We start from the raw sequence: 24,443 nt of genomic DNA on the forward strand, positions 1-24,443 counted from the left end.
TAGGAATATAACTATGCTGAATGTTTGTTATAAATTTATATTTCCTGCATTTGTGAACCATTAAAAATAGCTAGAGTCAATTTCCTTTAAAATGTGAAAATGATTATTTTGTTTAAAAAATAATTATTATTGCACTTACAAATTATTGTAAATTTAAGTGACTCAGTAAATGAGCAAGCCCTCTAGTCATCTCCTTATTCTCATCTACTTTTTAGATTATATTAGATTTTGCTATAATACAGAAGATGGTCTCTCTAAGTATTATTTGCAAGATGTGACAATAAATATCTTGAATTAATGAAAAATGCTTGGTCTGTCATATACTTGAGAGTTTTACATTAATTTAACTTCAAAATTATCAATTAACTGATAAATGAATGCATTAGATATACATCTTAAAATTGAGAATTAATTTAAAGGTAATTGCACCTCATTGGGAGGCCGTTAACCACAGTTAATTACTGTTGTAATGTAGGGTTGAATTTCTCTGCATTTTTAATAAGGGTCCAAAACCACCTTTGGAATTAGCCCCCTTGTGACTCTTCAACAGATATTTAAATCATTTTCTAATAGCATGCATTAAAAGGGGTTTAGCCACTAAGGCAAAAATCATTAAACCTTCCATTTTCATTTACAGGGCTCCTAGTTTCTAATCAGTAATTTCTTCCCACACCACTTAAACCATTTATTTTTCTTTTCTTTGAATTTCACAAACCCTGAAATAAACTTTGAGAAAATACTTGTGGCCAACTTGTTAGCCATTGTTTTATAAGACCTGAGTTGCCTTTTGCTCAAGGCTTTACTTCAATTGAGATTAAACAGGCAAAAGGCAAGCTTCCTCTCTCATTACTCTCTGAAAGATCCTCTCGGAAGTCATTTGGGTTTTTCCTGTATCCTTTGAATAAAATGCAGGAAATGAACTATCTGAAACTAATTCTGATGTGGAACTGCCATGAGAGTATTTAATTTGATGAGGGCCCTTTAAAATAATGGCAAAGAATCAATTTTAGAAAATTTAAACCTGATGTCTCCTTAGATCACATTCCATCAGTTTTATGAAGGGCTTGAAAATGAACTTAACTATAAATCACTCTGGAAATTTGGATTGTTATCTCTGTGGTGAAAAACTAACTTGCATCACACTGGTAAAGGGGAGAATTGTGTCTACAAGAATTAGTGGTTTGACTTCCAATTTCCATGTGAGTTTTTCAAACAGTTATTAATTAATAAGTTCACACATTTGTTTTGCTATATCATTTATAAATATTAACAGTTTAGTAAAGGCACTCTGATGTACTTGAGCACTATAATTGGAATCTATTTACTAGCTTCTTGTTTCATACAACTATAATATTGTATTCAACTTAGGCAGTTTTATTATTTCAAAGCTTGTGAAATTAAGAATAAAGATGGATAGGACTCAGTGTGTACTGTGATAATTCTATACAGTTAGATTAAGAACAATCATCATAATATAATTAATTAGCATTACTGACAAATTACCATGCTTTACATTAAATTCCTAACTTCTTTACCCAGTAATACAACTTTATACTTTTATCAGTGCCCTACACTCTTCAACAACCCCCTGGCAACTGCTGTTGTATGCTTTGCTTTTGCTTATTTATTTCATTTGGCATATTGTCCACTATATTTTTCAGGACTTTGTTAATCATATATCTGAATAGTATACATATGGCAATTTTTCAATCCATTTATCCATCAATAGATACATATGTGTCTTTGTGTTTAGTTATTATGAACAATGGCTACATTAAAAATGGAAGTACACCAATATTCTTTTTGAGATAATGGTTTTATTTAATTTAACTGGATAGCCATAAATGTAAAAACAGGTTTCATTTTCTTTCCTTTTCATGAATATCCCATCATGTTCTATAAGGGATACTATGTACTTATGCCAGTTATAATCCTTTCCAAGTTTAAGTGTTGCCTTAGCTACATGCATAGATTCATGCATGTTGCTTTCAGCTTTTTAAATTAGCATCCATTTCTTTTATACATATAAATTGGCCATCTGCATTTGTTCACAGGTTGCTATTACTATACATCATTTATTTATCCATTCTATAGCTATTAAGTTTACTGGTGGTTTCTTCTTTGGGTCATCATGAATAGTCCTGTCAGTTTCTAGTATCTGTCTTTTAGTTAATGTATAGACACATGCCATTTGATTATATAACAAAAATGCAATTCTTTTGCCATAAAGGACATAAAGCTCAATAGGAGCATTATGCAGGTATCCAGATGGTCATTATTAAGCTTGCAGGTCATTAGAGGATGACCTCTATTGAACACCACTGGATCTCACCTACTTTTCCTTGATAACATAAGAATTTTATGAAGTGAAAGCATCACAATTTTACCTTATATTTAAAAATTATATATATATATATATATATATATATATATATATATATATATGAAGATGGAGATGATAGGACTTTCATGAGAACATTTACTTAATAAAAAGCCTTATCCTGGACAAAATAATAAAAATTGAGTTATATTTCTCATTATGAGTGGAAACATGGTCTTCCCAAAGAATGATAGCATTTCAAATATATACTCTTATCTCTCACTTAGGAATTCATTTTAATGAGCAATGGCTTGCTCAGTGGTCGTGAGTGCATACCACTCCTACAGAGAAATGGCATTTGGTGTCTAGTACACACATTTGGCTGCTTCCAACTTCTTCCATCTATAGTGGATCCAATTTACTCTTCTTCCCTTCACCATCTAAACACACCTGTGTGTCTCTCCCAACATGTGTCTGTCAAACTAAGATAAAACTTGTAACATGACCTTGCCAAACATATGGAAAGCTGATATATCCAAAGACAGGGTCAAAAGACAGAAATATTTATCCTCTTATCGAAATAGTGTATTTTCATGTAGTAGCAGTCTATCTCTAGACACAGCTATTTAGGGCCCCTTATTGACAACTGTGAATTATAACTTTCCTTCTCCCATATCTCCTTTGTTTGAATGCCCAAGTCATAAGCACGAGTGTTCTTCTACTCTGAGCATTCTCCCCCATGTTGGAAGACCATCCTCAACCATGTAGCTGCACACAGAACTCCACTGAACCTGCTTGCTTTCTTCATCCACAGCTCAAACTCAAATCCAAACTTTTCTCTGTCTTCATCCTTGTAGTTGCCCAAATTACAGATTTGCTGGCCTGCTTCTTTCTGTAAACCCTTACGAGATAGTTCTCTAACTTCATTCCGAGTAATTTTTCAATATTTTTTATTAACAAGATAAAGAATCTAAAAAGTAACAGAGAGAAAATGTTTAGAATGGTTTAGTTTTCATAATTTCATAATTGTTCTTCTTGTATTGGGATAAACAGCCAGAGTCTGTCTGAGGCCTCATATGTATAAACACACATGTATGTATTCAGGTACAATACACATAGAGACCCCAGGTTGGAGTTTCTTATGTATGGGAGCATTAGGTCAGAAGTGGGGCAGATTAACTGTGTACCTCATTGCAGTTTAGATTGTTTTTCAGACGCAGATAGGCAGAGCCAACATATGGAAGGGAGCAGACATTGAGTGAGCCACATAACACATGTCATGTCTTTGGTTTTTCACTATCCCCCGAGATGGTAGCTTGCTCAGCCCTTAACTTCATCCCACAAAACAGACACAGGGACAGAAATGGAGTGAGGTAGGGAAGCTCTTGGTAAGAAAACCTTTCTGTGGTCAACACCAATACAGTCTACTCTGACTTTGGTCAGGATTTCCTTAATAGAAATCTAGTACAATATTATTTATGATTTATTAAAGCTTGACTGAGGATTCAAAAATCAAAGTCAGCCACAAGCCATAGATGCCAGCGAGGCACACACCTTTAATCCCAGCAGCCGAAAGCTAGGAGGTGGTGGTATACACCTTTAATCCTAGAACTCAGGATTTAGAGATAGACAGATCTCTGTGAGTCTCAGGCCACCCAGATCTACGGGAGAGTGAATCAGTCTAAAAGAGAATTATAACTCATACCTTTAATCCCAGAACAAATTCATTGTATAGAAGACAAGGAGTCAAGATGAGGCATTTGTTCTCCAGCTACACTACTTTGCTTCCCTGATCTTCAGCTTGTACATCAATATTAGTCTCTGACGTTACAAAGCAATTCTCTTATGTTCATGATCCCCAAGGCCCTTTCTAAACAGCTGTAGCTACCACTCCTTAGCCACACAGGGAAAGAAAGTCATATGCAGATGTGGCCTCCAGATATCCCTGATCTGACCCCAACTTATCAGTGCTGCTGCCTTTGAACAGCGGTCAACCAGAAGCTGGACACAGGTTAAGTATGGCTCTCAATATATCATTCTTACTGGGTCAAGGGTGAGGGTGGTAGGAGGAGCTGGAGGCTGTGGTAAGCATTTGGGGGAGCAGAGGGATACTGGTAGATATGGGGTAGCATAGCACTCAAGGCAGAGAGAGCCTTGTCTTCAGTGATACTCTAGTCCTGCAAGAGTGTCAAACATTAACTCTTAGGCCTCTTCTTTTCACAAGTAAGCCACTTCCAGGGGAGGAGGAGACCAGCCTCAGCCTCACTCCATGAGTTCCATTTAATCAGCAGGAATCATGCCAAAATGGCCATTAGGCCCACAGACATGCCACCAGCCTTCATCAATCACCAGATGCCCATGATCATGCTCTCAGGGTCAAAGGAGATCTCTGTATAGTCTGATGCCTGGTAGTCCTGGTAGCCCTTGCCCACTGAGGCCCTGACCCTGTCTGTATTTGGCAATGTGCACAGAGTCAAACTCCTTGATGCTGTACAAATGGAGGTTCCTTATAGAGGGTGTCCTGATTTGAGGTTCTTTATTTGTGGGTTCTCGTTTCTGGGATGAAGACATATGCTAAGAGCTGGCTTCTTGTGGACACCCACACTGGGCCATGAGACAGTGGGTGTTGGCTGGTTGCCTGCTGTTGAAGGCTTCTGGTTGAGTGAGCTGCTTCTGCAGCAATGGGAACCCCAGCTTAGATGACTGAGAGCAAGAGGGAGAGGTGGTAGAGAAAGCCTTTCCTTCTGCTTGAAAATCTCTCATGGGTGTGGGGCCCACTGCCCAGCAGACGCCCATTCCCATATGCCACTTGAAACTGCCCACATGTCCTCGAGGGTCTGGCTAATCTGTGCTGCTCTAGGTTGCGCTGCTCACAGGTGGCAGTCTCCAGAAGCTCTTGCTCACTACCATACATCTCCAGCTGCTAGGGCTCCTCTTCAACCTGTTACTTCTACAGTTAGCAGTTCTCCTCTTCCGTCTCAACTATGGCCCAGAAGGAAGCTGTCTTACAAAGGTATCCTTGATTTCAGATTTGGCATTTGTCTTTTGGTACACAGAGCCTACTGTGGCCCTGTATCCTGGAAGCAGCTGTTTTCCCTGTGGAAGGTGTACCTAACTAAAGAGGCGTTGGCACCCTTCTTTCTCCATGATGAATGAACCCAATGTTTTAATTTCAGAAAAGCAGAGAAAGATGCCATGTGACATTGTTCAAGTGGAGGGATTTTCTTTTTCTCTTTCTTTTTTCTTTTTCTTTTTTTTTTTAAATTAGGGAAAGGCATCATAAAAGGGGGACAGGGGAAGGGGGAGACTGGCTTCCAGGGACAGGAGCAGCAGGAGGGAGGAAAGCAGAGAGGGGGCAAGGGAGGGGGAGAAAGAGAGTGCTGATGGGAGGTAGGCAGGGCCCTTTTAAAAGGGAACATAGTGAATATGTACAGGTGGTGCTCTTAGTGGCTGCAGCTCAGGGTGTATCCTGTCAGAACCACAAGGACAGGCCAGTATATATGGCTGAATACTAACATTCAGGCCCTACACACATCCTCCTTAACAGTGCCTTGACAGTCACACGGGTACCCTTCAGGAAGTTGGCATGGTACTTACATGGATCATACCTGCTTCCCTGTGCACATCATTCACATCCTGACCAGGACCAGTTCTTGGAGGATTTCTTGGTAACAATGCATGCAGGCCTCCTGCAGTGCTGGCCTGTTCAAGTTCAGGTTCACCACCATGGTGAGCTCCACCGAACCAGAGATGTTGCAGCCTCAGCCTTCTGCCAGCGCCACTGAGACCTCAATCCTTCCATTTCTAACCTCCTCATTTGATCCTCCAGGCCCCATCACATCTGTCCATAAACATCTATTATATTTCTCATTTCTAACGAGGTCCTTGCTTCCCCTTAATTTCTTATTGCACAATTTACCTGCAATTGCATTGATTGCAGCCACTTTTTTCAAGGGTTAAATTTTAGCACCCACATATTAACAAAGACACACCATATTTGTCATTTTAGTTCTGGGTGGCCTTACTCCGGTTAATCTTTTCTATTTCCATCCACCTAAGAATCAAATTTCATGATTTTTAGTGTGTGTGTGTGTGTGTGTGTGTGTGTGTGTGTGTGTTAGTGGCTATAGTGGCTAAGAAGTATTTCATTGTATTAATGTATCACATTTTCTTTTTCCATTCTTCTTTTGTCAGACATCTCTGTTGCTTCCAATTTCTGACTACTATAAATAGAGAGCAATGAACATGGATGACCAAGTGTCTCAAAAGTAAGTTCTAAAGGAGAGTGGTTTAGATTAATCATGAGGTAGAACTATTCTCAGTTTTGAAAGGAACTACCACACTGGTTTTCATTGCTGTACCAGCTTACATTCCCACCTGCAAGGGGTAAGTGTTCCCCTTACACCACATTGCCTCCAAGCTGAGCTGTCATTTGTTTTACTAATCTTGTCAATTCTGTTGACTAAAAGGAGTTGAAAACATATTTAAGTGTTTAGATATTTACCCCATTTTAAAATGGGTTGTTTGTTTTCCTGACATTCAGTTTTTTTAGTTCTTTATGTATTTTAGACATCAGCCCTTTATGGGACATGTATTTGGTAAAAATATTTTCCCATTCTAAAGCCTGTTGCTTTGTCTAAATGGTGGTGTCTTTTACCATACAAAAGCTTTAAAATTTCATTGGGTCCCATTTGTTAATTGTTGTTCTGTTACTGGTGCTATTGCTGTTCTATTAAAAATGTCATTTCCTGGGCCAATGAATTCAAGAGACTTCTCCATTTGCTTTTATTTCAAATTCAGAATATTTGTACTTAGGTTGATACAATAAAATTGCCACTACAAAGAAGTTGATGTTTACAGAAATAATTTAAAATATTTATGAAATGTTAACATAGATTTCTAAGGTTATATATATATATATATATATATTATATTTCAAAGCAATCAATCTTATTTTACATACCAATCCCAGATCCTTCTCTCTTCCTCCTGTCCTCCCAATCTTCCCCCACTATTTCTCCATGGCACACCCCATCCACTCCTCAGGAGGGAGAGGCCTCCCATGGGGACTCATGGAAGACTGTCACATTATTTGGGGCAGGACTAAAGCCCTCCAACCATATCTCAACTGAGATACCTCCATAAAAAATGGGCTTCAAAAAGGGATAAATGCTGTGTCAGTTGGGAGACTTGGGCAGTGTCTGTTGGTATTTTAGAAAGCTTCTAAATTAGTAGGTTTCCACATAGCTTTTTGGAAATGTTAACATGAAAATTTTTCATGGGAACCTAGATAAGTAGCTATTTTAGCAGTTGCTAACTACTGGGAGAGAGTACTCTTTTTTTTTTTTTTTCTAAAGACATAACAGATAATGTGGATAATGCAGTGAACACTCTCCAGTGAAGGCCACATCTTCTAGAGCGCATAAGCAACAAATACTCAAAACTGTAATTGGTAGGATTAAAAACAAAAACAAAACAAAACAAAAAACAAAACAAAAAAAAAAAAAAAAAACAAAAAAGAAAACCAACACTAACTGCTTCTGTGGGTAGGGAATGGGCAAAGGATCTGAAAGAAGTGGAGGTAGGACAGAATATGAGCAAAATACATCATACAGACTTCTTAAAGGACTACAAAAAATGGGGAGAATTATTATGAAAGGAGGATATTGAGACAAACAATGCTTAACTTAATGTTTAAACATGGATAGAATATCAACCCAAGTGTCATTTATATATAAAAGAACTAGTATGCTGATTACATTTTAAAAGTAAAGATAAAGAATGAAAGAAAATATAATGAACAAACAAAAGAGCAAATGATTTGCAGCTCATATGATACACTGTATGCCTAAGCCCTATGTTTGACCAAGCATGGCAAAAGGTTCTGTTATGCATGCCTGGAACCTCAGCAATTGGGGGGGGGGTGGTAATCAGTTATGGAGTGAGATCTGTCTTATGTTATTTAGCTTTCTTTTTGGCTAGATTTTTAAATTTTTTTATTTTTTATTTTTATTTTACATATCGATCCCAGTTCCCTCTCTCTCCCTCCCTCACTTGTTCTTTTCCTGCCTCTCTCCCTCTCTCTCACCCTCACATGCACCCTGACAACCCTCCCCTCCCACACATACCCCACTCCACATATAGGGTAATGCCCTCCAGGAGGGGTCATCTAAATCTGTCAAGTCATTTGGGGTAGGGTCTAGGCCCTCCCTCTTTAGGTTAAGGCAGAATCCCTCCATGGGGGATGTCCCCACAAAGTCCTTTTGTGTACCAGGAATACATTCTGGGCCACTGTATGAGGACCTTTAGACTGCTCAGGCCTTCTAGCTGAGACACATGTTTGGGGTGTCTGGGTCATTCCCATGCTGGATTCCCAGCTATCAGTCTAGTGGCCCATTAGCTCCTCCTTGTTCAGGTAAGCTGTCTCTATGTGTTTCTGCAGCCTGGTCCTGTCCTCCCTCTCTGCATCAGGATTCTAGTTCGGCTCAGCGTTTAGTTGTAGGTGTTTGCTTCTGTGTCCATCAGCTACTCGATGAGGGCTCCATGATGGTAGATAAGTTAGTTGTTGATCTCATTGTCAGTGAAGGGCATTAATGGTAGCCTTTCTACTGTTGCTCAAATTGTTAGTTGGGGTCAGTCTTGTAGGTCTCTGGACATTTCTCTAGGTTCAGTTTTCTCTTCAAATTTATAATGGCTCCCTTTTTATGTTCTGTGTCTCTCTGTCTCTCCATCTCTTTCTCTGTCTCTGTGTCTCTGTCTCTGTGTCTCTCTCTCTTTCTCTCTCTCTCTCTGGAGAGCTGGCTAGATTTTTTTTTAACTTAAATCAACTTGTTTCTTTTCATCTATGTTTTGCCTCCAGGCTTTTTTTCTTCCTGCCTTCCTTCCTTCCTTCCTTCCTTCCTGCATGTATGTATGTATGTCCTACTTCCCTGCTTCCTTCTCTATCTGCATGGTGGCTGCCTGTCTGGTTGGACCTTGACATCTCCTGTCTTTCACCTCATTCTCTATGGCTAAATACCACCTCCTACTTAATCTCTCTGCCTGCCATTCAGCTTTTTATTAGACCAATCAGGAGCCTTAGGCAGGAAAGGTGAAACAGCCACACATCTTTACATAATTAAGCAAATGCAGCATAAACACATGCAGCACATGTTTACCTAGTTAAACAAATATTCTGTTCCACAATTGACAACCCCCAAATCATTCATTACATGAAGATTTCCTCTAGCTTTTGGTGTTTGAACATCATCTTGGCCTCCACAAACAGCTTCTATGCTCAGTCCTGTTCTTGCCCTCCACTAGAAAGCACACTCTAATTTTCCTACATGAAAAGTGTCATAGAGGTAAAAATCAAACTGAATGTTCAGATTTATTGGACTAAACACAGTACAGTGACTGCTTACTTCACTGCCAATCCTTGTTGTTGCCCCTATAGCTATTGTTTAGGAAAAAGAATTTCTTGTATTTTGTACCACAACATAAACAAAAATAGGCCCACTTACAGAATAATTCAACTTCAGAATTTATAGCAGCAAAGACCCCTGAATTGGTATTCTAAGACTTTAGAATCATGAATATCTCTGCTAGCATTGTAGTCATGTAGAGAGGCATAAACTTCCATAAATTTTCTCTACTCTGTAGTGGAATGAGCAAAAATGCCTGCATGCTAATAGAAATAGGATGTTTGGTGCTCATCACTGTGGCAGGAGCCAGATTCATTTTACCTTGGTATTTTTCTTTTAAGTACCTGATGTCATTAGAATAAGTAAATAGATTGTAAAACTAATTCTTAAGGAAATACCCAGATTTTGGACAGGAGGATCAAGAAAGCCCTGTGGGAGTGCTACCTCAAAGAAAACATTAAAAGTAAGTAAGATGTTCAGACAGAGTGCACAAGAACTCATAGATTCATTAATTTTTAATAATAGCTAGATAAAGTGCTCAGAATAGACAAGTGTTTTACATTTGGGGGAGAGAGGGACTCTAATGCCAGAGAGCAGTGAAATCTGAAATTGTGTGCAGAGCACAGCCAATTTTGAAAATGCAATGAGTTCTGACATAAATACCCTTTGAGTTCTTGTCTACTCTGAGAGCCCTCATCTGGGAGGAGGAAAAGTGTTCTGTATTTGTGTCTTTGTATAATCCTGCTGTTATATTTTGTATATTGATGTTAGATTTAAAACCAAGCTCTTTGTGAAAATGTAGAGTATTATGCGTCTCAGTGTTAAATTGCTAGCATTCCTCAGTGAAATTACAAAGGTTAATCCTCAGTTTGAATTTACTAACTCTCTGTAAGCACTGAAGTGGGTGAAGGAGAAAGAAAAATTGAGAATAATTGAGGAGTACGGACTAAAACTTTGATATTTTATTATTCTGTCTGCACAGTCTTTACATTGAGAAAAGGCATGTTTTCATATGTGTAGAAAGAATCATTTAAGCTCAGCAACTGCTTAAAAGAAAAGGGAGGTGATTACAATCCTTGACCTGCATGTGCCAGATGTGAAGGCTGAATTTCACGTTATGCGATTGCTTCTGATATGAGGGAGTTGCTACACAGCAGTCCCTCAGACTACAGTCCCGTGGTCAATTGTATCTGTGGGATTTCTCACAAGACTGAAAGGGATCCTTATAATATTTAAACATAATTGAAACATGGAAGATTACTTTGGAGCTACTAAAAAAATGGGGGAAAATTCTTTAGTTCAGGCACATTTTTTTCTCTAAATTTTCTTCTACTCTCTCTTTTTTTTTTAATTCAAAGTATATCTCATTCAGTCTAAAGAAATATGTTAACATTTTGATTACAATGCACAGCTGGTTGTGGAAGAAATTAGCTATCTGTAAGAGCCAACATGACAAGGGTAATATTTGAAAACAATAGCATAACCATGTACATTATATTCCATCTCAGTAAACACTGATCATCAACATTCTTCTCATATAAAATATTTCAGATTTCAAAGATAGCCAAATTATTTTCAACCCAGTCAATATTCTGAAATAATATTTTCAAACTTTTCAAAGTTGTACATGTAAGTTTTAAATTAGCTTTGTGAAGAAAAATAAGATTTTTTTTATATTAAGAGGACATTTATAACAGAAGAATATATGCTCATTTTATAAAAAAATCATAAATTAGTGTCCATTTTTTCATAATTTGATAATAAAGATACAGGCATGAGGCAGTCATGCAAAGCTTTTGCACACAAATCACTTAATTAAATAGAATCCTAAGGCATAATATTATGATCCAAGAGATGAGGTAATGATGCTACTGCCAAACTCAAAAGAAATATATCTATTTAATGCAAAGATGAAAATATTTTGATATATTTTAATGACTTTGACATATCTTTTGAAATAAACAATGTGAAATGTGCTTAATTATTTTTACTGTTTCTAAAACAGAAGTCCTTTTAAGAGTTGGAAGTGAAAAAATATTGAGACAAGTAACTATATATTTACTTATACCTTTTATTTTATATAAACATTCATTTCATACTAAAACAAGCATATAAAAGAAGATAGAAACATTATAATATTTAACTCTTCTGGGGCATTGAGCAGTTATAATCTACCATACTAACTGAATCGAAATTTTAGTAGTTTTGAAAAAAAAAAAAAAGGTTCTGATGCCTAAAGCTGGTAAATGGTAGACTGAATTCAGGACTTTCAGATTCTAAATTGCAAACACTTTCTTCTTTGAAATATTTTCTTTCTCGTTCTTCTACATTCATTTTGAAGTGTTATTTGATTAGCTTCTACCAAAGGTAGCTTTCTTGGCTGTCATTCTTTGATGCCTTCTAATACTTCTCTTGCTAACCATTATATTTGAAGTACTTTTCACATGTAATATCAAAAGACGTAATGCAACTTCTTTCTGTGTGAGTTTCTCAGTATCTTAACTTTTCAATTTTTTTCCATGCCCAGTGGCTTTACCATAATAATAATTCTCCCACACAACATATCATTGACTGCAAACACTTACCAGTCAAGTTTGAGGTTGATGCTTACTAAAATTACACCAGCCTCTTCTTGTCAGTTCACATCTATGTATGTGTCCTTCAACATCACAGTGTTTGCCCTGTTGAGTTTTTCTCTCTATTTCTACAATACTCTCTTTATTCAGGCTTCTTAGTCAATTGATGGGAGATGCCATTCTGTAAATATTTTTCTCATATTGGTTAATGAATAAAGCACTGTTGGCCAATAGGAAAGCAAGATAGGCGGGACTAGAAGACTAGGAGGAGAGAGAAAGTAGTAGGGAGGAGTCAACATGGAGAGACTTGAAAGAACAGAAGTCTGGGCCTCACTCAGGTAAGATGAGACCATGTGGAAATACTTAGATTAATAGAAATGGGTTAATATTCAAGACAGAGCTAGCCAATAAGAAACTAGTAACTGGCCAACAGAATTATATCTAATACAGCGTCTCAGTGTGTTATTTGGGGCTGGCTTGGCAGTGGGCCCAGTCCGGCGGGGAAAAAAAACACTCATAACAGTCAATCACATCAATTATTTCCAAGATTATATTTTTCCTACTAGTTCCTTCTTTGAGTATTCCTTTTAGTGAAATGACATAAGAAAAATGGCCATATTTGATTCATGTATGCTGTGTATGTTAACTAATCATCAATTTAGAGCATTTGGCCATATTTGGACCAAAATAATATTTCCTAATTCATAATTACTTCTTTCATACTTAGCTCCATTTTATGATAGTTGTTTAAATATTATATATAGGTTTCAATAAATCTCCATAAAAATATGGTCTTAATTACCTTTCTATGGTTATTATAACACACCGTGATCCAGCTGATGTATAAAAGAAAGTTCATTTTCTCTTACCCTTTCAAATGTTAGAGTGTGTTACCACAATGTTTTGGAGCATGGCAAGTGGTAGGCAGTCATGGCACAAGGCTGTAGTTAAGGGCTTACATCTTATTTTACAGCACAATGAAGAGAGAGAGTAGTGTGGGGGTGGTGGGCTAACTGGGAATGGTGTAGAAATTTGAAACACCAAATCCCAGCCCAATGGCACCTCTCCTCCAATGGACTGATATCTCCTAATCTTTCCCAAACAGTTCCTTCAAATAGGAACTAAACATTCAAATACATGAGCCCACAGGGCATCCTCATTCATCACCACCCTTCTTTTGTAATTTCTTCCTGTTATTGTAACACGTTCAGAAATAACTTTGACTTTTGAATTTGCTGAATAAAGATTCAGGATGAAATAGGAGTAATTTGCATCTATAAACCACTATTTCTGACACCAAACAATAAGATAACCTGCACATGCAAGGTTCTTCCTTTCTTTTTTTTAGGCCCCCGCAGTCCTTTCCAACAGAAGCGTTGATGCTTGCCTTTTCTGCGCTATTCATATCTTCTTCTTTGTTCCTTCTCTCGAGAGGTCCTACCTTCCATTATAAAATTAATTAGTTAATTAATTAATAATCCCAGTATCCTTCTTCTAATCTTATGGTTCTCTATCTGTGCTTTCTAACTTGTTTAACTAGCTAATGTCATAGTAGATAATTGCAAGATTTTAGTGTGTGTGTGTGTGTGTGTGTGTGTGTGTGTGAGTGTGTGTATGTGTGTGTGTGTGTGTGTGTGTGTGTGTGTGTGTGATGTGTGGCAAAAACACAAATGTGTGTGATGGTACCTTCAACCATGCATACCCAGATATCAGAGTAATACATCAAGTGTTCTCCTCTATCATTGTCTACCTTATTCTCCCAAAAATGGAATTCTCACTGACACTGGACTTTGCGGGTTTTGATGAGGCTGATGACCAGTAAAGCACAGTGGTCTCTCAGTGTCTTGTCTTTCCCAGTAGGGAGATTACAGATGGTTGCATAAGCATGCCTGACTTTTTGTGTGGGTGCCATGGAATGAAGTCGAGTCTGCATGCTTCTAATGAGAATAAGTGTTCTCACTCACTGACTCATATCTTCAGCCCTTCATGGTAGCATTTTCAAACAAAACCATTATCATTCCCTTTCCCCAAATTTGTGACTCCACTTTATACCCCTTACACCCTTTTGTCTTTAAACTCACTTGTATCCTATTGTACTTCTCTCATTGACAACAATTTACTGCTCTCATAAACTTATTTATTTATTTATTTATTTGGTTCATAGTCTATACTCACCAGCCACTCCTACCTGTATGCTTTCACGGAGATGTTATGAAGTAGGATTCACATATGAGAGAAAATCCATATTTTGTCCTTCATAGTTAGTTCACTTGATGTAATATTTTACATATCTATCCATGTATCTATAAATTTCACTTCTACTTAAGCAAATTTTCGTTGTTCATATCATATTTTCATTACTTATTCATCTGTTCTTGGTAGTGAAGGCTAGTTCAGTTTTCTTCCTTGTGAATAATGCAACAATAAATATGGATGTATAGGATAGGATATAAAGACTTTTGGATATATACCCAAGAGTGGTATAGTTGAGATATATAGAAGTTCTATTTTAATGATTTGAGAAGCTACATAATTGTTTCCATACTATGCTAATTTATTATTACACGGGCAGTGAATATGTGGTCCTTTTCTTTGACATCATCATCAATGTTCATTTTTTTTCTTTCATTTTTAAATTTATTTTTTATTTCATATTCAACCCCCATTCCTTCTCTGTCCACTACTCCCACTCCTTTTCCTCCCAACCTTCCTACTCCACTATCCACTCCACAGTGTAGCTACATCATCCTTTGGGGAGTTGGCAAAGTCTGTCATATCAAATTGAGGCAGTGACAAGCTCCACTCCCCAGTATTAAGGCTTAGCAATGTATCCCAACATAGGGAGCATACTCAAAAAAGCCAGCCAGTTCATGACCCTGGGATCAGTCCTGGTGCCACTGCCCACAACCCCAACAGACCAAGCCCTATAACTTATACCCACATTCAGAAGATCTAATTTGGTTCCATGAAGGTTCTCTAGCTGTCAGCCCTTAGTTCATGAGATCCCTCTAGCTTCAGTCTGTTGTTTCTGTGGATTTCCCCGTTATGCTTTTGACCCACCTTGCTCATATGATCCCTGCTCCCCCTCTTCAACTGAACACCAGGAGTTTAACCCAGCGCTTGGCTGTGGAACACTGCATCTGCTTCTATTAGTTACTGGATATAGATTCTATGATGAAAGTCACTAATCCTATTGAAGAGGAAGGTCTATTTCAATAGCCTCTCTACGATGTGTAGGAGTCTTAGCCAGGTTAATCATGAGAATTTCTCAAGCACCAGATTTCTCCCTAACTCCACAATGGCTTCCTCTATAAGGATATCTCTTTCATTGCTCTCCCCCTCCATTCCTACCCCAAACTGATGTTCTTGATCTCTCATATTCCCATCCACCATACATATCCTTCATTCCTCCTCCCTCCCAGTTTATCCAGGAGATATTAATGATTGTCCCTTCCTGGGGTCTTCCATATGTGTCCATCTTATAGTCCCCCTTTTTACCTGGCTTCTCTGGGATTGTGGATTGGTTATCCTTTGATATACACCTAATATCTTCTTGTGAGTGAATACATACACTGTCTTTCTGGGACTTGATTACTTCATTCAGGATGTTGTTTTATTAATTTCATCTATCCCTGACTTCATGTTTACTATAGAGCTACAGTAATAAAAACAGCTTGATATTGGTATAAATATAGACACATGGATCATTAGAATCTAATTAAAGACCCTGATACTAATCCATATACCCATGGGCACGTCATTTTTTGATGAAGAAGCCAAAATTATACAATGGAATGAAGAAAGCATCTTCAACCAATGATGGTGGCATAACTGGATGGTGACATGTAGAAGAATATAAATAGATCCAAATCTGTCCACATGCAAAAAGCTCAAGTCCAAGTGTATCAAAGATCTGAATATAAATCTAGGTACAATGAAAATGCAAAATAGCCTTGCACAGGAGACCACTTCCTAAATGTAACACCACTAGCACAGACTCTGAGAGCAACAACTAAAAAATGGGACCTCCTGAAACTGAGAAGTTTTTGTAAGACAAAGGATATGGTCAGTAAAATAAAATGGCAGCTTACACGATAGAAGGTGATATTCACAAACTCCACATATGACAGAAAGCTGATCTACAAAATGCATAAAGAACTCAAACCTGAGAGCAAAACACAAAATAATCCAATTAAAAAATAAGAATTCTCAATAGAGGAAACTAAAATGACCAAATGGCATTTAAGGGAGAGCTGAACATCCTCAGCCATCAGGGAAATGCAAGTCAAAATGACTCTTACACCTCTCAGATTGGCCAAGATAAAAAACACTAATGACTGCTTATGCTGGAGAAGATGTGGAATAAGGGAAAAACTCCTCCCTTGCTGGTGGGAGTGGAAACGTGTATAGCCACTTTGGAAGTCAATATGGTGATTTCTCAGAAAATTTGGAGTTAACCTATTTCAAGACTGAGCAGTAGCACTCTTGGGCATATACTCTAGAGGATGCACAATAATACCACAATAGCATTTGCTTAACTGTGTTCATCACAGCATTTGTAATAGCCAGACCTGGGCACAACCTAGATGCCCCTCAACCAAAGAATGAATAATTAAAATGTGGTACATTTAAACAATGTTTTGTATTCCATGATGACAACCATTCTAACTCAGGTAAAATGGATTATCAGTTATATTTTCTTTTTCATGTTTTTAAAAAATTATTCTTTAAAAATTTTATACACACACACATATGTAGTGAAATATGAACATATATACTTCTATCCATTTTTTCCTAATGAATAAATGTCCAAGTGTTCCACGACCAGCTATTTTAATGAAATAATTAATTGTACATCTCACTATGTACAATTAATACAACCCATGTGCATGAGGTTATCCACTCACTAGTCATCACAAAACAGAGAAAAATGGACTCTCCACTATGTCAAGTGCTCTGCATACTCTGACTTACTATACTCTGACAATAAATGTACTAATGTTTATTCTAGGAAATATTTCCTAATAGAAAAACCAAAACAACACAAAAAAATGATATCCTCTTTAATTTACTTACTGGCAGCATTTAAAATTAGTAAACATGCTTTACACCATTATTTTTTATCCTTATCCATTGATTATTTTCAATTTAGTCTGTGACTGCTCCCCACAGGAATTCTACTAACGACATATTCACATTTTTAGATGTTTTCTTGACATGGAATATTTATTGCTGTATTTATTTGAAACAACAGAATTGTGGTCACTTGAGAAGTAGAAATATGACATTCATTGAAGTTGTGAATTAATGTTAGTTTGGGTTTGATGTGTTCAATACCATTCTAATTCAGGAAATTGAAAATACATGTGCTAAAATTACATATATTCAAGTATTATTCACAACTATTTAATGTACATGAGCATTTTTTTCTGCATGTGTGTGCACTAAATAAGTGCCTCTTGGTTTCGGAGTCCAGAGGAGGGTTTCAGGTCCCCTGGTACTGGAGTCACATTTACAGTTAGGTTGCTAGCTATGGAGATGGCTCAGTGATAAAAAGCATGCAGTTCTCTTACATTAGAGTTCTTGAGAAACCATGTCTGGTAGCTCATACAACCTGTAACTCAAGTTCCTTAGGTATTTAAGTCCTCTGGTTTTTACATGCACCTGCCTTCATGGGCATATGCTGTAAAAACTGACAAATATGTTTACACATATGTAAAAGATTAAAAAATTAAACATTTGAAGACAATGTTTGTTTATATTGGAAATGCATTTTTCTTTTTATTGCAACATAGAAAATTTACAACAAAGTTCCACAAGGATTAGAATCAGTGAATGAAATACTGGTTTCAACCTACTTACATTTATCCAAACTTGATACAATGTTTTCTTTCTTGCCTTCCAAAGCAGATATCTTTTAATGGTTGTCTCTAAAAATCAAAATTATAAAAGAAACATATATTTTGGCGCTAACTTTTAATATGATTTTATTTTAGATAAGCTTTATCTCAATATATGAGTAAATGCTCCTGCTACATGTAGGAAGACATTCTCAAATGCTGACATGCTTCCAGACAATCAACCTTATCTACTGAGAGTCCAAGTCTCTAATGAATTCAATTACCATCAGAAGCTAAACAAAGCAAGAACAAAAGAAATTACTTCAGCATGTAAATGCCTTCTTCAAATGAGCCTTTGTTCTCCTACAAGGCCATGGATAATTATCATCCTTATTCTAAGCATCTGGTTCACTGCTTTGATTTAATGAAGGGTTATTTTGACCCCACACTCAGACTGTCTTTATAAATCACTGGAAGTACAAATTATTACCTGAGAATTATTTATCAAAAGCAAGACGTTTTAAGGATGAAATGGTCCCTACTTATCAAATAACTGACCTTGACAAACTAGATAGCTGACATGAACCTTTACTGTTGTGAAGAAATTAAAGATAATGTGTCAAATTACTCAATAAATACATACTTTATTACTGTAAAGTGCTTGCATAATACTTTGTAAAATAAAAACATAGATATTTTTTTAAAACTGACATCCACTACTTTCTGATTTCCCTAGATAAGTATTTATATAGAAAGTACTGAGTCATTGTGTTTTTGATGTTCCAATGCCTTAGGCATTTCTAAGGAACAGAAGTTGTGGGTTAGAAGGTGCCTAAAAAGAGGAAACTGAAAACTTTGTTGTTAACTTCAGTATTTGTCTCTACATAAATATCTTGGAAAGGGTTGGGTATGAAGAGACTTGAAAAGACTTGTGGAACAGAACTGAAATATTAAATTAGCTTTGACTGAAGCTATTAGCTCCAGAATGGAGATGCTAGTCATTCCTTCTAACTATGCCATGCCTGAAATGGCAGAAATAGGGGAGGGGGGATACCTAGAAGATTTTCAAGGCACATTCCTGGATTATACATGTTATAATCTGATCTTGACACCTTGATATGGATGGAAATGCATAAAGTTGGACCTGGCTTACATAAATGACATAATAAAGAGATCACACATCTTCACACTTTATTTTTCCTTCACTTGGTCAGAAAGAAGACTAGAGGGATCACATTGTGGCAGGCAGAATGCACAAGCAAGGTACTCTTCCTCTATTAAACCAGAGTAGGCAGACAGTACTTCCAGATATGAGTGTTAGATAAACAATTAGGATAACCACTAATTAACTATTTGTGTGTGTGTGTGTATTGGAAAGTCACAGAGTCCTACCAAACTCTCAAGTGAATGGATTTTAAGTTTCCAAAACCTGAATCATCTGAGATTATCTAGCAACAAAACTCTTAGCAACCAAAAGGACAGTTAAATGCTAAGTCCCAAAGTAAACACGACTGTTATGGGATTGTTAGATTTGTCTTTATTACTGTAAATGATAGAAGGATGGCTAAAAATATAAAGACTGAAATGCTTCAGAGGTTGAAAATCTATTTGTTCATGTGTCAATACATTTTTCAAATTCTGTTAGAATCATGTTGTTCTAAATGGAAAACTCTATTTCTGGTCACAATTAAGAACTGTTTTTCTAGCTGGTATATTTATATGTTGCCACTTGCAAGATGATTTCTAAGTGCAATGACAGTTCTGTATCCTCAAGACATCACCCATGGGCAAAGCAGGCCATGAAAGCACCCAAATACCTTTTTCAAAGCATGCATACCTACACTAACAGGGATTATTGACCATAGGGTACAGTAAAATTAATGAACATTGGTGGGTTGAACAAAGATGCTATTATGTACATATAGCCATTGCTATATGCACCTTGCTTCTCCATGGAGCAATGTTCAGTGAACCTATGCATTGGAAGTGCTATTGTAAGCTACAAAGAGTTCCTCCTAGGCGTTTCTAAGCTTTTGGACAAGTAGGTTATAGCTGACCTGGAATATAGTAGAATATTATTAAAGCTAATTCTGTTAAAGACTTACAATATGGCGTTAGATATCTAGTCCTTTATGGGAATGAGGATTCTACTAGAAATGAAGAAAAGGCCATCATCGTTTACATACTGACATTATGGCAGGTTTCATTGCTTCTATTTCCTGATATTGTGGGGATAACTTTGTTATAATACACAAAGACATTTGCCAGAAGGGCATTGAAAATGGATGAGTTTTCAGGAACAACTTTAGACTTTCCTGTATTACAAAGCATTTTTATAACCTAGTTAAAATACTTCAGTATACAGCTGCTAAATTAGACATAGTTTTCCATTTACTTCTTTGTTTTTAATGATTCTATACATAAATAAAAATTAAAGCACTTGAAGTAAGACTGGGGAAGTTAGTTATATTAAGACGTTTTTGAAGTGAAATATTTGTTACAGAGATAATTATACGTTTAACTCAACACCGATTCTATTATTTCAAAATGGTGGCTTCCAAAAGTAGAACCTTATCCACAAACAAATTATTATTTTCAACTCTGGTAAAGATCTTCATATGCTATATCACTGTATCATGTTTCAATTAGTAGTCATTTCTCATTTGTATTTGGTATGCTGTTCCCAGAACATGATAAATATAACCTTGTGATGAAACATAAGTGGAAATATGACATGGCTTGTATTAGATAATAGCTACATGGAAACTCATTCACCATCAAACCCTATTTGTTTTCCTTCTTTTGTGTTGATTCCTCCTTTTAGTCATTGTGTGTGTTCAGATAGCTGCATTTCGACAGTCATATGAATCCTCAGCTTAGTGCTGGGTGCTGCTGCATACTAAAAAGATGGTGCAGTCATAGCCCAGAATTCTACAAGTGCTTTCAATCTCTAGCATTCACTTGGCCATCTATCAAAGCTTTTTCCTTGTGATAACAAAATGTATTTATAACACTTTAAGTTACAAAGATTCATTTGTTCACTCCATGTCTATTATTTGTAGCTGTACTTTATCGTAAATGGTACTCAGTCTAAAATGAGTAATGGTAGATTACACCTCCAATCTACGGTGTTGTTAATCTTCAGGTCTACCAAATGTTCTTTTCTACAGCTTTCATGTAGGTAGATTCCTTCTGCAAACACATGGGTGGATTCGACACTTTGAAAACTCAACTTTATTATGCTTTCATTGTATTTTAGGTAACTTATTTTCAAAAAAATTGTTATAACCCAATCATGACTATAGGGCTGGTTCCTTTCCCTACTACACAGAAGTCAACAAGTAAATGTCATTGCTACATTATCAATGCTTGGGTCTGTACAAAATTAATATTTTAAAATCTTAATCTTATTTTCAAAGACATTACTTAATTTACTTAATTTATTTTTGATTTATTTTTTCATTTGTGTGGGGTGTGTGTATGTGTGTGGTGCGTCATTGTATTTCATGTGTGTGTACTTGCTCTGAAAAGCGTTTGATCCACTGGAGCTGGAATTGCAGTGGTTGTCTGCTCTCTAATGTGGCTGCTGGGAACTAAACCCTGGTTCTCTCTGGAGAAGAGAAAACATTCTCTTGACTATTATATTAAGCCAGCTATTCAGCACCTATTTTGAAGTACAGCAAATATGATGAGGCTTTCACCTTTATGAAAAGGGCACCAGGGCCTTTCATCATCCCTTCCCCAAATATTCTAACTATGAAACAAAAATATATATTTATTATAAATATAACATATTTTATATATATATATATATTATTACTCTGTGAAGTTCATACACTTCCCCTTCTCCATAACAGTGAGAAATACAGTTATGCTCTCTGTAAGCACAGCAGTATTTGGTATACTGTTATAGCAATGGAAAATAACTAAGTCGTTTATTCCTGCTGTTTTACTAGCTGCATTTGTGTTCTCATTGCCTTTACTTTGTAGTATTTCCTAGTATGGTCTATGCTCTTATTTGATTACAAACTGTAGCTTCTTAGTTTATGCACTGAATACTGGGTCCCTGGGTTGACACACTGGAAGGTTCTGAAACTTTAGGAGGAAGGGACTATGTGGAGACAGCATGACATTGGTGACATACCTGTGGAGATTGTAACTGCCCCTAGTCCTTTCCAGATGTTTTACATTCTTCTCATGTACTTGGGGCCAAGCCATCATGCATGTGAATGCTCTGAACAGCAAACCAATGAATCATACTTTCTTTATAATTGTTCTCTCTGGTGATTTTTCACATTGATGGTAAAATCTAACTTCAATTCTTCAATGGACTATTTTTTTTTGTTTGTGTAATGTTTGCTATTTTTTAATTTACTCTAATGATTTCTTTTCTTCATTTCTAAATTAGAGTTCTCATAATGCTGATACTTAAATTTTGTACATTTCTTTGGCAAAGTTGTTCATTTTTCGTTATAGTATAGTTAGAAGCAGGATTCAGAGATTCTGGGATATAAAAATTACATCCTTATCAGTATTGCCAAATGACATCCAAAATGGGCATATGCCAATTTATACTCCCACCAGCACATTCTAATAAGCATGAAATATGTCTGGTTTTTTAATCAATGCTTAGAAAAAGAGAACTAAGCATGACATATTTTTTATCTGTTTTACTTTAATACTTTTTGAGAATATAGTACATGATTATGTTTCATTAGCACTGTCACATGACACTTATAGATAGTAAGAAACTATATTATAGTCCTTATCTTATTCAGACTAAGATGTATTGTTTTGTAGTCTGTTCTGGAACTCATTCTATAGACCACACTGGCCTAAAACACAGAGATCCACCTGCCTCTGCCTACCGAGTGGTGGAATTAAAGACATGGGCCACCAAAGCCCAGCTGTATTCTTTACATTAACCACTGAAATACATAGTAACTTTACAGCACCTAGCCAACATTTTGTCACTGAACACTCTTGATTTCTTATTTACTGTAAGTTCATGATATTTTTTGCAAAAGTAGAGCCTTAAGAAGTGAGGAAAAATGCAGCACCAAGGGAAAGAAAGTGGTTTGTTTGTTTGTTTGTTTGGGGGGCGGTAATTTCAAATGTAAGGAAATATAATCTTGAATGAAAGTTGCATGGTTACTGAAAATTCAAGACACTGAGAGTATACACAAGAAGGTAAATTATTCAACAAGATTAACATAGTTCTTTGTTGTACCTGTATGTGGTTTGGGTACCACAATAATTGTGACATTAACTCTTCTTTGAAAGTTAGGTAAAATTCTGTTCTAACACCATGTAGCCTTGTGCTTCTTTTGGTTAGAAGACTTTTCCTGACTGCATCTATTTTACTAGGGGTTAGAGGTATGTTTAAATTTCTTATCCGATCTTGTTTTAATTGATTTCAGTCCTAAAGTCAATTATTTCTCCTTATCTAATCATCTTAGGTATGAAGTCACCTTTTTGTTCTATAACTTTCAGGTATATGATTAAGTTGATAGTTTGAAATCTCTCCAGGTTTTCTTTTTAGTTAATTAAAAAACCCATTAATTAATTAATTATTAGTGTAGGTACTTAGTCTTATGAACTTGCCTATCAGAATAATTTTCATTGTGTTCCATAAGTTTAGATAATTTACTTATTCATTTTCATTCCATTCTATAGTCTTTTATTTCTTATATCTGTACTTCTTGTTTCATATTTCTTGTTTCTGTGTTGGCCAATTTTTCATCTAACAGAAAGTTGTCCATTTTCTATGAGTTTCTAAGCTTTGCGTTTTCTGTGTTGGGGTTCTTATTAAGCTGTAATCCCTAGTAGTCTGAGTAAATGAAGGGTGTTATTTTGATTTTCTTCTGTCTGAGTATGTGATCAATCTTTAAAATACTTTATGAGGTGAAGAAAGGAAGGTATATTGCTTGGTATTAGGGTGAAATATTGGGTAAATGTCTGCTATGATTATTGTTTTAGAACTTCAGGTGGTGCCAATGTTTCTCTATTTAGTGTTTGTCTGGTTTACCTGTCTATTAGCAAGAGTACAGTATTAAAGTCTTCCACTATCAGTATATGAAGGTCAAATGTGATGTATTCTATAGTAATATTTCTGTTATGAACATGGATGCCAATTATTGCTCAAATTATTCCACAAAATGAAAACAGGACTCTTGTCCAATTCATTTATGAGGCTAGAGATGCCCTGAGACACAAACTGTATAAACACCCCACAAAGAGATTACTGATCAAGTGGGCTATATTGCAGATATGCTGAAATGGCTCAATGTATGAAAAATCAGAA

At 36.3% G+C, this 24,443-nt stretch overlaps 1 pseudogene; it reads right to left on the reverse strand.

Moving 5' to 3' along the window:
- Nucleotides 1–4,582: 4,582 nt before the first annotated feature.
- LOC127230447 (drebrin-like protein) lies at nt 4,583–5,145 on the reverse strand (annotated as a pseudogene).
- Nucleotides 5,146–24,443: the final 19,298 nt, after the last annotated feature.

This window comes from Phodopus roborovskii, unplaced genomic scaffold, assembly GCF_943737965.1.
Source record: "Phodopus roborovskii unplaced genomic scaffold, PHOROB, whole genome shotgun sequence".
Classification (NCBI taxonomy): Eukaryota; Metazoa; Chordata; class Mammalia; order Rodentia; family Cricetidae; genus Phodopus; species Phodopus roborovskii.